Source organism: Erinaceus europaeus, chromosome 17 (assembly GCF_950295315.1).
Source record: "Erinaceus europaeus chromosome 17, mEriEur2.1, whole genome shotgun sequence".
Taxonomy (NCBI): Eukaryota; Metazoa; Chordata; class Mammalia; order Eulipotyphla; family Erinaceidae; genus Erinaceus; species Erinaceus europaeus.
Window position 1 is genome coordinate 70,494,101 of NC_080178.1, and position 11,687 is coordinate 70,505,787.

Genomic DNA, 11,687 nt, shown 5'->3' on the forward strand with positions numbered 1-11,687 from the left:
TACAAAGCCAAACAATTTGTTGAGCAAACATGGATCCCAAGATTGGAATAGTGGAGAGGAAGTGTTGGGGAGGTACTCACTGCAAACTCTAGTGTAATCCTGCTTTCAGGTATATATTTTGCAGTAGTTTATGGATACGTGTGCGCATACGCTCTCTCTCACAGAAACTGGTGTATGTCTAGGTTATGGGACTTTGTTAGAAAGTGAACTACCTGAGATGAAATTAGAGTGTACTATAAAAGGAAAGGTCTCACCCGAGTAATGAAGCTGAAGGGTTGTCATTCCACACGTGAAGTCTCTGGATACACTCTGAGGTGAAGCATGTTGAGATGGCAATCGTTGCTTTGGTTAGGTTGTGATCGACGGATGCAATATTATTTGGTATGGATTGGGAGAAGCATACGGGAAAGTGAGCCCTATCCATGGGTGCCAGGACTGGGGGAAGTAGGGGCTCTATAGTGAAGATGTGAGGTTCCTGCTGTCTTAGGCTTCAAAAAGACAATCAATAGTTAATATTATCATCACATTATTTGTTAATTGGGTTAACTTTGAAAAGTCCCTTTGTTATGGTTTGCTGTACAGTACCCAGTATCTTGTATATAGCTGTGCTATTGGAAGCTTCTAATCTACTTGGTCTAGGCTTTTGAGAGAGTCCGCATATCAAATACGTTGCCTATCTATTAAAAAGATTCAGTTTGTCTTTTGAGAACCTTTGAGACATACAATTGATTTCCCCCTCTCATATTAATTAACTACTGATTTATATGTCTACATTTTGCTAGGAGTGTACATAAACACCATTCCCATCACCAAAGGACCGTGACCCATCCCTCCCGCCCATTCCCACCCCCCACTGGCCCAGGAAGCTACATGTCTACCCCTCACCACTGGGTTTTTACTTTGGTGCCCTACTTACAATTTGATCAGGTCCTGCTTTTAGTTTCCCTTTCAGATCTTCTAAGTCAGCTTCTGTTGATGAGTGGGATCATCCCATACTCATCTTTAACTTTCTGACTTAGTCCACTTAACATAATTCCTTCTAGCTCTGTCCAAGATGGGTCAGAGAAGGTGAGTTCATTGTTCTTGATAGCTGCATAGTATTCCATTGTGTATATATACCACAGCTTTCTCAGCCATTCATCTGTTGTTGGGCACCTGGGTTGCTTCCAGGTTTTAGCTATTATGAATTGTGCTGCTATGAACATAGGAGTACACACCTCTTTTTGGTTGGGTGTTATGGAGTCCTTGGGGTATAACCCCAGGAGAGGAATTATTGGGTCATATGGAAGGTCCATGTCTAGCCTTCTGAGAGTTTTCCAGACTGCTCTCCACAGAGGCTGTACCAATTTACATTCCCACCAGCAATGTAAAAGGGTTCCTCTGTCCCCGCATCCTCTCCAGCATTTGTTGCTGCTGTCCTTTTTGATGTATGCCATTCTTACAGGAGTGAGGTGGTATCTTAGTGTTGTCTTAATTTGCATTTCTCTGACAATCAGTGACCTAGAGCAGTTTTTCATATGTTTGTTAGCCTTTTGGATCTCCTCTGTGGTGAATGTTTTGTTCATTTCCTCTGCCCATTTTTGGATGGGGTCATTTGCTTTTTTGCGGCTAAGTTTGCTGAGCTCTTTATATATTTTGGTGATTAGTTTCTTGTCTGATGTCTGGCATGTGAAGATCTTCTCCCATTCTGTGAGGGGTCTCTCTGTTTGTTTAATAGTTTCTTTGGATGTGCAGAAGCTTTTCAATTTGATGTAGTCCCATTGGTTTGTTTCTGCTTTGGTCTTCCTTGCAATTGGGTTTGATTCATCAAAGATATCCTTGAGGTGTAGATGGGAAAGTGTTTTACCAATGTTTTCCTCTAAGTATTTGATTGTTTCTGTTCTGACATCTAGGTCTTTGATCCATTTGGAATTGATTTTTGTTTCTGGTGAGATAAAGTGGTTCAATTTCATTCTTCTGCATGTTTCAACCCAGTTTTCCCAGCACCATTTATTGAAGAGAGCCTCCTTCTTCCATTTAATCCTTTGGGCCCCCTTATCAAAGATTAGATGCCCATAGGTGTTGGGATTTACTTCTGGGCTTTCAATTCTGTTCCACTGGTCTGTGTGCCTATTTTTGTTCCAGTACCATGCTGTTTTGATGATGATGGCTTTATAATATAGTTTAAGGTCTGGGAGTGTGATGCCTCCATTTCTGTTTCTTTTCCTTAGGATGGTTTTGGCAATTCTAGGTGTTTTCAGGTTCCAGATAAATGATTGTAGTGTTTGTTCTATTCTCTTAAAGAAGCTTGGTGGAACTTTGATGGGTATTGCATTGAATTTGTATATGGCTCTGGGGAGAATGTTCATTTTGATGATATTTATTCTTCCAATCCATGAGCATGGGATATCTTTCCATTTCTTGGTATCAGTTTCTATCTCCTTGAGTAGCGACTCATAGTTTTCAGCATACAAGTCTTTCACTTCTTTGGTCAACTTTATTCCTAGGTATTTGATTGATTTTGCTGAAACAGTAAATGGGAGTGATTTCTGGATGTCTTCTTCTTCAGATTTAGTGTTTGCATAAAGAAATGCCACTGATTTTTGTACATTGATTTTGTAGCCTGATACCTTGCTATATTGCCTAACAACTTCCAGTAATTTTCTACTGGATTCTTTAGGTCTTTCTATGTATACTATCATATCATCTGCAAATAGTGAGAGCTTGACTTCTTCCCTTCCAATTTGTATCCCTTTGATTTCTTTCTCTTGCCTGATTGCTATGGCAAGAACTTCCAATACTATGTTGAAGAGTAACGGTGACAGTGGGCAGCCCTGTCTAGTCCCTGATCTGAGGGGGAATGCTTTCAGCTTCTCTCCATTGAGTATGATGTTGGCTGTAGGTTTGCTATATATAGACTCCACTATCTTGAGGAATTTCCCATCTATTCCCATTTTTTGTAGAGTTTTGAGCATGAATGGGTGTTGGATTTTATCAAAGGCTTTCTCTGCATCTATTGAGATAATCATGTGATTTTTGGCTTTGCTTTTATTGATGTGATGAATGACATTGATTGATTTACGGATGTTGAACCAGCCTTGCATTCCTGGGATGAATCCCACTTGGTCATGATGAACAATCTTTTTGATGTGTTGCTGTATCCGGTTGGCCAAGATCTTGTTTAATATTTTGGCATCTATGTTCATCAGAGATATTGGTCTGTAGTTTTCCTTTTTTGTTCTGTCCCTATCAGCTTTTGGTATCAGGGTGATGTTGGCTTCATAGAAGGTGGAAGGGAGTATTCCTGTTTCTTCAATCTTATGGAATAGCTTAAGAAGTATGGGTATTAACTGTTTCCTGAAAGTTTTGTAGAATTCGTTTGTGAAGCCATCTGGTCCAGGACTTTTGTTGTTGGGGAGATTCTTAATAACGGTTTCAATTTCTTTGTCTGTGATTGGTGCATTTAGATTTTGTAGTTCTTCTTGGTTCAGTTTTGGAAGTGCATAGGTTTCTAGGAATTGTTCCATTTCTTCCAGATTCTCTAGCTTGGTGGCATATAGTTCTTTATAGAAGTTTCGCAGAATTCTCTGGATTTCTGTGGTGTCAGTTGTGATATCTCCTGTATCGTTTACAATTCTATTAATTTGAGTCTTCTCTCTTTTTTGTTTGGTGAGTCTGGCTAGGGGTTTGTCAATTTTGTTTAATCTTTCAAAGAACCAACATTTGGCTTCATTGATCTTTTGTATGGTTCTTTTATTTTCGATGTTGTTTATTTCTGCTCTAACTTTAGTGATTTCTGTCCTTCTGGTTGCTTTAGGGTTCCTTTGTTCCTCTTCCTCTAAGTCCTTGAGGTGTGTAGTAAGTTCGTTCATTTGGGTTTCTTCTTGGTGTTTAATATGTGATTGTATAGCTATAAGTTTCCCTCTCAGTACTGCTTTAGCTGTGTCCCAAATATTTTGATAGGTTGTGTCTTCATTTTCATTAGTTTCCAGGAACATTTGAATTTCCTGTTTGAGTGAGTGTCTGACCCAGTGGTTCTTAAGGAGCATGTTGTTTAGTTTCCAAATTCTATGTCTTTTAATAATTTTCCGTTTGTTGTTAAAAGTTAGTTTTACTCCACTGTGGTCTGAGAAGATACTTGGGATGATTTCAATGCTCTTGAATTTATTGATGCTGTCTTTGTGGCCTAACATGTGGTCTATCCTTGAGTATGTGTTGTGTGGATTTGAAAAGAAGGTGTATTCCAGTTTTTTGGGGTGGAGGAGTCTGAAAATGTCCAAGAGGTCTAGTCTGTCAATCTCTTCATTCAATTCTCTTGAATCTTTATTGGTTCTCTGCTTTGTTGATCTGTCTAAGTGTGAGAGTGGGGTATTGAAGTCTCCCACTATTATTGTATTACTATTGATGTATTTTTGAAATTCTTTCAATAGGTGTTTAATGTATTTAGATGGTCCCTCGTTGGGTGCATAGATGTTAATAATTGTTAAGTCTTCTTGGCTGATTGATCCTCTAATCATTATGTAATGTCCTTGCCTATCTTTTATTACTTTATTTAATTTAAAATCTATCATGTCTGAGATGAGAATGGCTGTTCCTGCCCTTTTTTGTGGACCGTTAGCCTGTATGATAGTTTTCCATCCTTTCACTTTAAGTCTGTGTTTATCTTGTTGTGACAGATGGGATTCTTGCAAGCAGCATATGGTTGGGTTATGTTTTCTGATCCATCCCCCCACCCTGTGCCTTTTGATGGGTGAGTTTAAGCCATTGACATTTATTGATATTATGGATTTAATGTATTGTAGTGCCATTGTTCTAAAAAACAATTTGTTTACTCTGATATATTACAAGTATTATAGTGATGTTCTTGTTTATAAGAGGTCTTTTAGTACCTCTTTCAGGGCCGGCTTGGTGATAGTTGCCTCCTTTAACTGTTGTTTGTCTAAGAAGGTTTTGATCCCTCCATCTAGCTTGAATGAAAGTCTAGCAGGATATATAATCCTTGGTTGAAACCCTTTTTCATTCAGGGCTCGATAGATATCTTGCCACTCCCTTCTGGCTTTTAGAGTTTGAGTTGAAAAATCTGCAGAAAGTCTTATGGGTTTTCCCCTGTATGTGACTTTTTGTTTCTCTCTTGCAGCCTTTAGGATCCTTTCTTTATCCTTACTTCTTCTCATTGTGACTATGATGTGTCTTGGTGTTTTCAGGTCTGGGTTGATTCTGTTTGGTACTCTCTGGGCCTCTTGCACCTTGATATCCTTTCTGTTATTCAGGTCTGGGAAATTTTCTTGTATTATTTCCTCTAGGATGTTTGCTTCCCCTTCCTCTCTTTCTTCCTCTGGCAGGCCAATTATACGAATGTTACTTCTTTTGAGATCATCCCATATGTCTCTGTTGTTGTTTTCAGTGTCTCTCAATCTCTTTTTAAGCTCTTTCACCTCTTTCTTAGTTTTCTCTAACTCATCCTCTGTCTGACTAATTCTGTTTTCTGCTTCTGTTAGTCTGCTTTCCCTTGCCTCAGCTTCTTTCTTCATTACAGCTATTTCAGCTTTCAGTTCTCTAATTGTCTCAAGATAATCGGTATTTTCCTTGGGGGTCTCAACTGTTGTTTCCCTAATACTGCCATTTCTTTCCTCCAATGTTGTTTTCATTTCTGTGATTAATAAGTTTATTATTGCTTGCATACTTTTCTTATCTATGGTTACTTCTGACTGATTTGTGGTTTCTTCTGGGCTCTTGTCTTCATTCATTGGGGTAGCAGTTTTATTTGTTTTTAATCTACCCATTTTTTTTTTAATTTATGTGTTTCTCTCTCTTTTTTTTTTTTTAATGCTCTGTTGTTCCTCAGTTGTTGTGTTTTGAGCACAAGTAACACTGTACTAAATACCTTTATGACAATTGCACTCACCAACCTCCGGAATAACCGTAGCAATTGAAGTAAGTATTGAAGGAGTTTAATCGTTACCAGTTAGCCAAACAATTTCTCCAGTCCGTGAAAAAATAGTAACCAAATCCCAGTGAAGAAAGAGAAAAGGAAGAGAGGATAGCAAGAATAGACAGTTATGCAAATCTACTATCCAGTGTATATTCTAAGGGTAACAAGAGTGTAAAGGGAACTAGAGCAGAGATACACACATAGAGAGTCCACTCTGGGTCAGATTTCTTCCCCAAAGTAATTCACAAATTCAGAAAGGCAAAGAAGAAAGAAGTGTATGACAAGATTAAAAAAAAAAAAAAAAAAAAAAGAGAGAGAGAGATAGAGAGAGATAAGAGAGAGAAAAGGGAGAAGATAAGAAGTAGAGTTGTAATTAAAGAGCAGTGCAAGGAACTTCCCAAATGTGTATCAGTGAATTAAAAAAAAAAAAAAAAAAAAAAAAAAAAAAAAAAAAGGAAAGAGGAAAGAAAAAAAAAAAAAAAAACCTGTTTGGTGGTATGGGGTATCCTGCTAGTAGCTGGTCCCAGGCACTGCTTATGGGGGGGGGGGGGGCGGCGTGAAGGATGTATGCTTGAAAATTAAAAGGAAGAAAAAAGAATTTTTTCCCCTACTCTAATTCTTAACCCAAATTAAGTTATAGAAACATCCTTGGTATGACCGTTATGGCCCCTTATTGGCTGGCTTGCTAAAGGCAGAAAATCCTATTGTTTACACGAGATGTGTCCGGAGCTCAAAGGCTGGCCGCTTCTGCTTCTCCGGGCGCCATTTTCCGGGAAACCCCGCCCTCCAGACTTTTTTAAAGGATTTCTCAAAAATGAAAACTAGCTCCAAGTCCTTTGATCCAATGAGAGCTATACTCAAGAAGTCTTTGGATCCACCCTCAGGGTCGCGGTGGACCCTAGCGACCCCCAAGAGGCAGTCCCCGAGCTAAAGTGCTCTCTCCGGGTCCTCTGCCCGCCGCGCTCTGCAACTGGCGGCGGAGCCGCCTTCCCGGGCGGGCGGAGGACAATGCCCGGCGCACTCGCCTTGCCTGGCGCCGCCTGGGAATTCTGGAGCCCCGCTAGTCCGTGTCCCCTTTGCTCTAATTGTTAACCCAAATTAAACTGTAATCACTTCTTTGGTGCTCCCCCCTTGTTGACTGGCCTGCTAAAGGCAGAAAATCCTACCTTTGCCGACGATGCTATCAGAGCACTCGCTGTTAGCGACTTCTCAGGCCGTCGCCATCTTACCTCCCTCCTCAACTTGCTATTCTAAAAGACATGTCTGTATACAAAATTATTGTTGGTGGTGTTTTTTCACTGAATGTATTCCTCTTCCACATCTCAGTAAGTTGTCATCTGACATAATTCAAACTCAGAAGTCTAAGAAGGCATCATTGACACCTCCTCCCCCTGCATTTACTCTACCAGTTGCCACCTAAAGTCCTATATTGAATTCTGTCAGCTTGACCAAACAGCATTTGCATTGATTCACCCTGTCTTAATTTTTTTTTAATTTTTATTTATAAAAAGGAAACACTGGCAAGTCCATTGGATAAGAGGGGTACAAATCCGCACAATTCCCACCACCAGAACTCTGCATCCCATCCCCTCCCCTGATAGGTTTTCTATTCATTATCCCTCTGGGAGTATGGACCCAAGGTCATTGTGGGATGCAGAAGGTGGAAGGTCCGGCTTCTGTAATTGCTTCCCCGCTGAACATGGGCATTGGCAGGTTGATCCCTACTCCCAGCCTGTCTCTCTCTTTCCCTAGTGGGCCAGAGCTCTGAGGAAGCAGGGCTCCAGGACACATTGGTGGGTTTTTTTTTTTTAACCTCACCATCTTGCTCAAATTCTTCCCTCTCACAAAGCTTCTCCTCTGCAAGTGGGGACTAGGGGCTTGAACCCCGGGTCCTTGTGCCTGGCAGTGTATATGCTCCACTGGGTCTACCCCTGCCTGGAAACCTTAAAGTTCTACTTATTTACTTTATTTATCTCTGAGGTTGAGACTAGCGGTGCTCAGGAATAGTTTATGATGGTGCTGGGGGTGGGACCTGGGAAATCCAGGGCACTCGGGCATGTAATTCCTGTGCTCTAGCCAACATGCTTAGTTGTCTTCCCATCTCTTCATACAGTCTCCTCTAACTCACACATGGTCCCTCAAGATCCACTTCAGAGTTCATCATTACAAGAAAGACTGTCCAAACCTTCCTCCCCTGCCCTCCCCTTTCTTCCCTGCTTAAGTTCCACCTCTTAAGTGAGATCATCCTACACTTATCCCTTTGACTTATCCCATTTCTGCCCCCTGCGGCTACAGACAGACTATGACCCACATAGTCAACGACTGCCACCTCTCCAGATTCAAAGGAGGTCTCGAAACTTTACATCAGGCTCAACCTGACGCTGTTGACTGGCTACGGAAGAAGGGCAAACGCTAGAAGAAGAAGAATCTCATTTCACACCACTGCTTCAAGTTCCTTCCAAGATAAGACAAGGAAGCTATGGTACAAACACAGTGTAACATAACTCAGAATGATAATGTGTTGAGCACTTCAGATTCATCGGATACACCACTTCTGAGGTTGTGTGATTGAAATAACTGTTTACAAAATAAGAGGGATCTGGGGCAGTGATGCACCAGCTTAAGCACATACAGTACTAAATGCAAGGACCCATGCAAGGGTCTGGGTTCAAGTCCCCAGCTCCCCACCTGCAGGGGGAAAACTTCACAAGCAGCAAAGCTGGTCTGCAGGTGTCTCTCTTTCTCTCTCCCTCTCTATCACCCCCTCCTCTCTCAATTTCTCCTGGTCGTATCCAATAAAAAGATAAAATGAATGAGAAAGCAAGGTACAAAGTAGCACTCTGTGTACTGTCTGCATGTACTTTGACCTCACTAATAGACTTGACTAAAGATCAAAGTAAGAGACCTCAGGGTCAGAGAGGTATAGCACACAGGACTTGCATGAAAGATGCCAGGTTCAATTTCCAGCATCACCTGAAGCCAGAGGTGAGTGGTGCTCCGTTACAAAAAATAACCAATAAACATAAGACATTGTTTAATCGTCAGACCTCTTGTTCACAGGGAACAGATGAAGATAGAAAAACATTGCTTTTTTCTGTTTCATAAATTTTCATGTATTTGAAAGGTTCAGCAAAAAACATAATAATAATAGAAGGTTTTTCCAAAGTTATCAGTGAAAATATTAAAGGGACCAGTGGCCACACACTGAGACTTTCCTGTCTCAGGCCACAAGGTGGAGGTTTCAGGTTCAATCCCTGTACCCATAGGAAGGTGAGCAGTGCTCCCATAGGAAGGTGAGCAGTGCTCCCATAGGAAGGTGTTTCCATCTCTCACTAAAATAAAATCAACAAACCTATTTAAAAATATACATATCCTTTATGAATTTTATGATTTTCACTATTTTTATTAATTTGTAATTAGTTGAGAAACATGAAAATAATGAAAAGGATACATTGCTATAACCGCTGTTGATAAAGGGCAGATCAATATGGGTATGTGGGTAATTGATAATGCGTCAGTCATTCTGTTTGTCAAAATGAATACACCTGAGAAGAATTTTATATGGTATGATTTTTTTTTTTTTTACCAGCTCAGCTCTGGCTTTAGGTGGTGCTAGGGATTGAACCTGGGACTTCAGAGCCTCAGGGTCATGATATGGTATGACTTAGAGTTGACTAAATTATACAGTTATTCAAAACTCTTAACTGATTAGCTGGTTGTATCATTATTGAAATAACAAACAGAAGGATGCCATTTTCAGGGCAGCCCCTGTCGCCTCCAGGAATGTGTTCTCCGAGCATTTGAACTGCTCGAATTGAGTATTTAGTTTGTAACAGGTAAGTCTGAGGCAATAAACTTGCAGTTTCTCCAAGTTCAGAACAGTATATGCTTCAGAACAAATGTAGGCAATGCTCTGTAAATTGATGGAGTTTCAAATCGTATCTTTGGCAACCAGGGAGTAAACATTACTCAATTCCCTTGGTATTAGATGCTCAGCAACTAGCAAGGTTCTCTTAGTAATTTTCCTTCACATCATCATAAAAGTAATAAAATACACAGCTTTTTAACTTCATCGATATTCCTGGAATAGATACAGAAAAACTAAAGCAGTAACTCTCAGCCCCCGGTTTCTGCTCAAGCTCCCTGAGCCTCCCTTAACTCGTCACTGAAGATGTCATCTCTGTGATCTGAGTAACTGGTTCCCTCCTCACTGCAGATGTCATCTCTGTGAGCTGAGTAACTGGTTCCCTCCTCACTGCAGATGTCATCTTTGTGAGCTGAGTAACTGGTTCCCTCCTCACTGCAGATGTCATCTCTGAGAGCTGAGTAATGTGGTTCTCTGGGCTGAAGCAGCTGCCCATGGATGGACTATATAAATAAAACCCCAAAGCTCACACTCCTAAGAGCCTTAGCCACATTTTTTATTCAAATAGACAGGACACTTAATTTGAACTAGTTTTTTTCTGACTCCAAAAGCGACAATAGTATGCTAAAACATGTTGTTACATGTGCTCACCTTCCAGACATTTTGTAGTGAATGCTCTAAGTTAGACATTCTGATGGACTATAGCAGGGCTGGGGAACCTTTTTTTAAATTTTTTTGATTATCTTTATTCACTGGCTAGAGAAATCTGGGCTAAGGGGAGATAGAGAGGGAGAGACAGAGAGGCACCTGCAGCCCTGCTTCACCACTTGCAAAGCTTTCCCCCTGCAGGTGGGGCCCAGGGGCTTGAACCTGGGTCCTTGCACACTGGAACATGTGCACTCAACCAGTTGGCCCCAAAACCTTTTTTTTTCAAGGGCTACTTGAATGTTTATAACATAACTTGAGGGTCATACACAATTACCAGCTTAAAAATCAGTACTTACATTTCACACCATGTAAGGGCCTGGTTGGAGCTTCTGACCACCTCAAGGGAGCTTTGAGCTACAGGACACTTCACAAGTAGTAAAACAGTACTGTGATAGCTCTCCTCCTCTCCTTCTCTTCTCTCAATCTGTATCTGGAAAAAAATTAAAGAATAAAAAAATGAAGAAGAAGAAGAAGAAGAAGAAGAAGAAGAAGAAGAAGAGGAAGAAGAAGACGAAGAAGAGGAAGAAGAAGAAGAAGAAGAAGAAGAAGAGGAAGAAGAAAGAAGGAGAAGAAGAAGAAGAAGAAGAAGAAGAAGAAGAAGAAGAAGAAGAAGAAGAAGAAGAAGAAGAAGAAGAAGAAGAAGAAGAATCCTCTAGGAAACAGGAATGTTCTGAGTAAGGCGTGCTCCACATAAGCTGGAACTTTTTTGAACGTTCTCATTTATTAGCCACTGCACAACAAGATGGTAAATGACACAAAGGATATAGCCCTAGTCATCAGACGGATTGGTTTGCTATTTAATACCCCTGCCAAGCAGCGGCTTTAATCCCGGCATTGTTCACACCAAGTACTAAAGACAACAGATTTTCCATAAAGAATATGTGTAAGCGTCGAGGTTGAGCCATAGTGACTACCAAGTAGAGACTGGAGAAAGGACAAAGGCAGATTTAAAAAGATGCTGACTTGAGAACTGAATCTAGGTAGCCTGCTCTACAAAATGCCCAAACATATTTCTGTCCATTTACTCTTAAAAAAAAAAAAAGAAAGAAACAACAACAACTTTAGAGCTTTACTGGGTAATGGTTTACAAAATAGTTAGGTTTTTATTTTCACCACTCCCATCATCAAAGCTCTGTATCCCCACCCCCATTGATAAACACTCTACTTCTCCCACAGTCTTACATATAGGTTGACTTTTTTTTT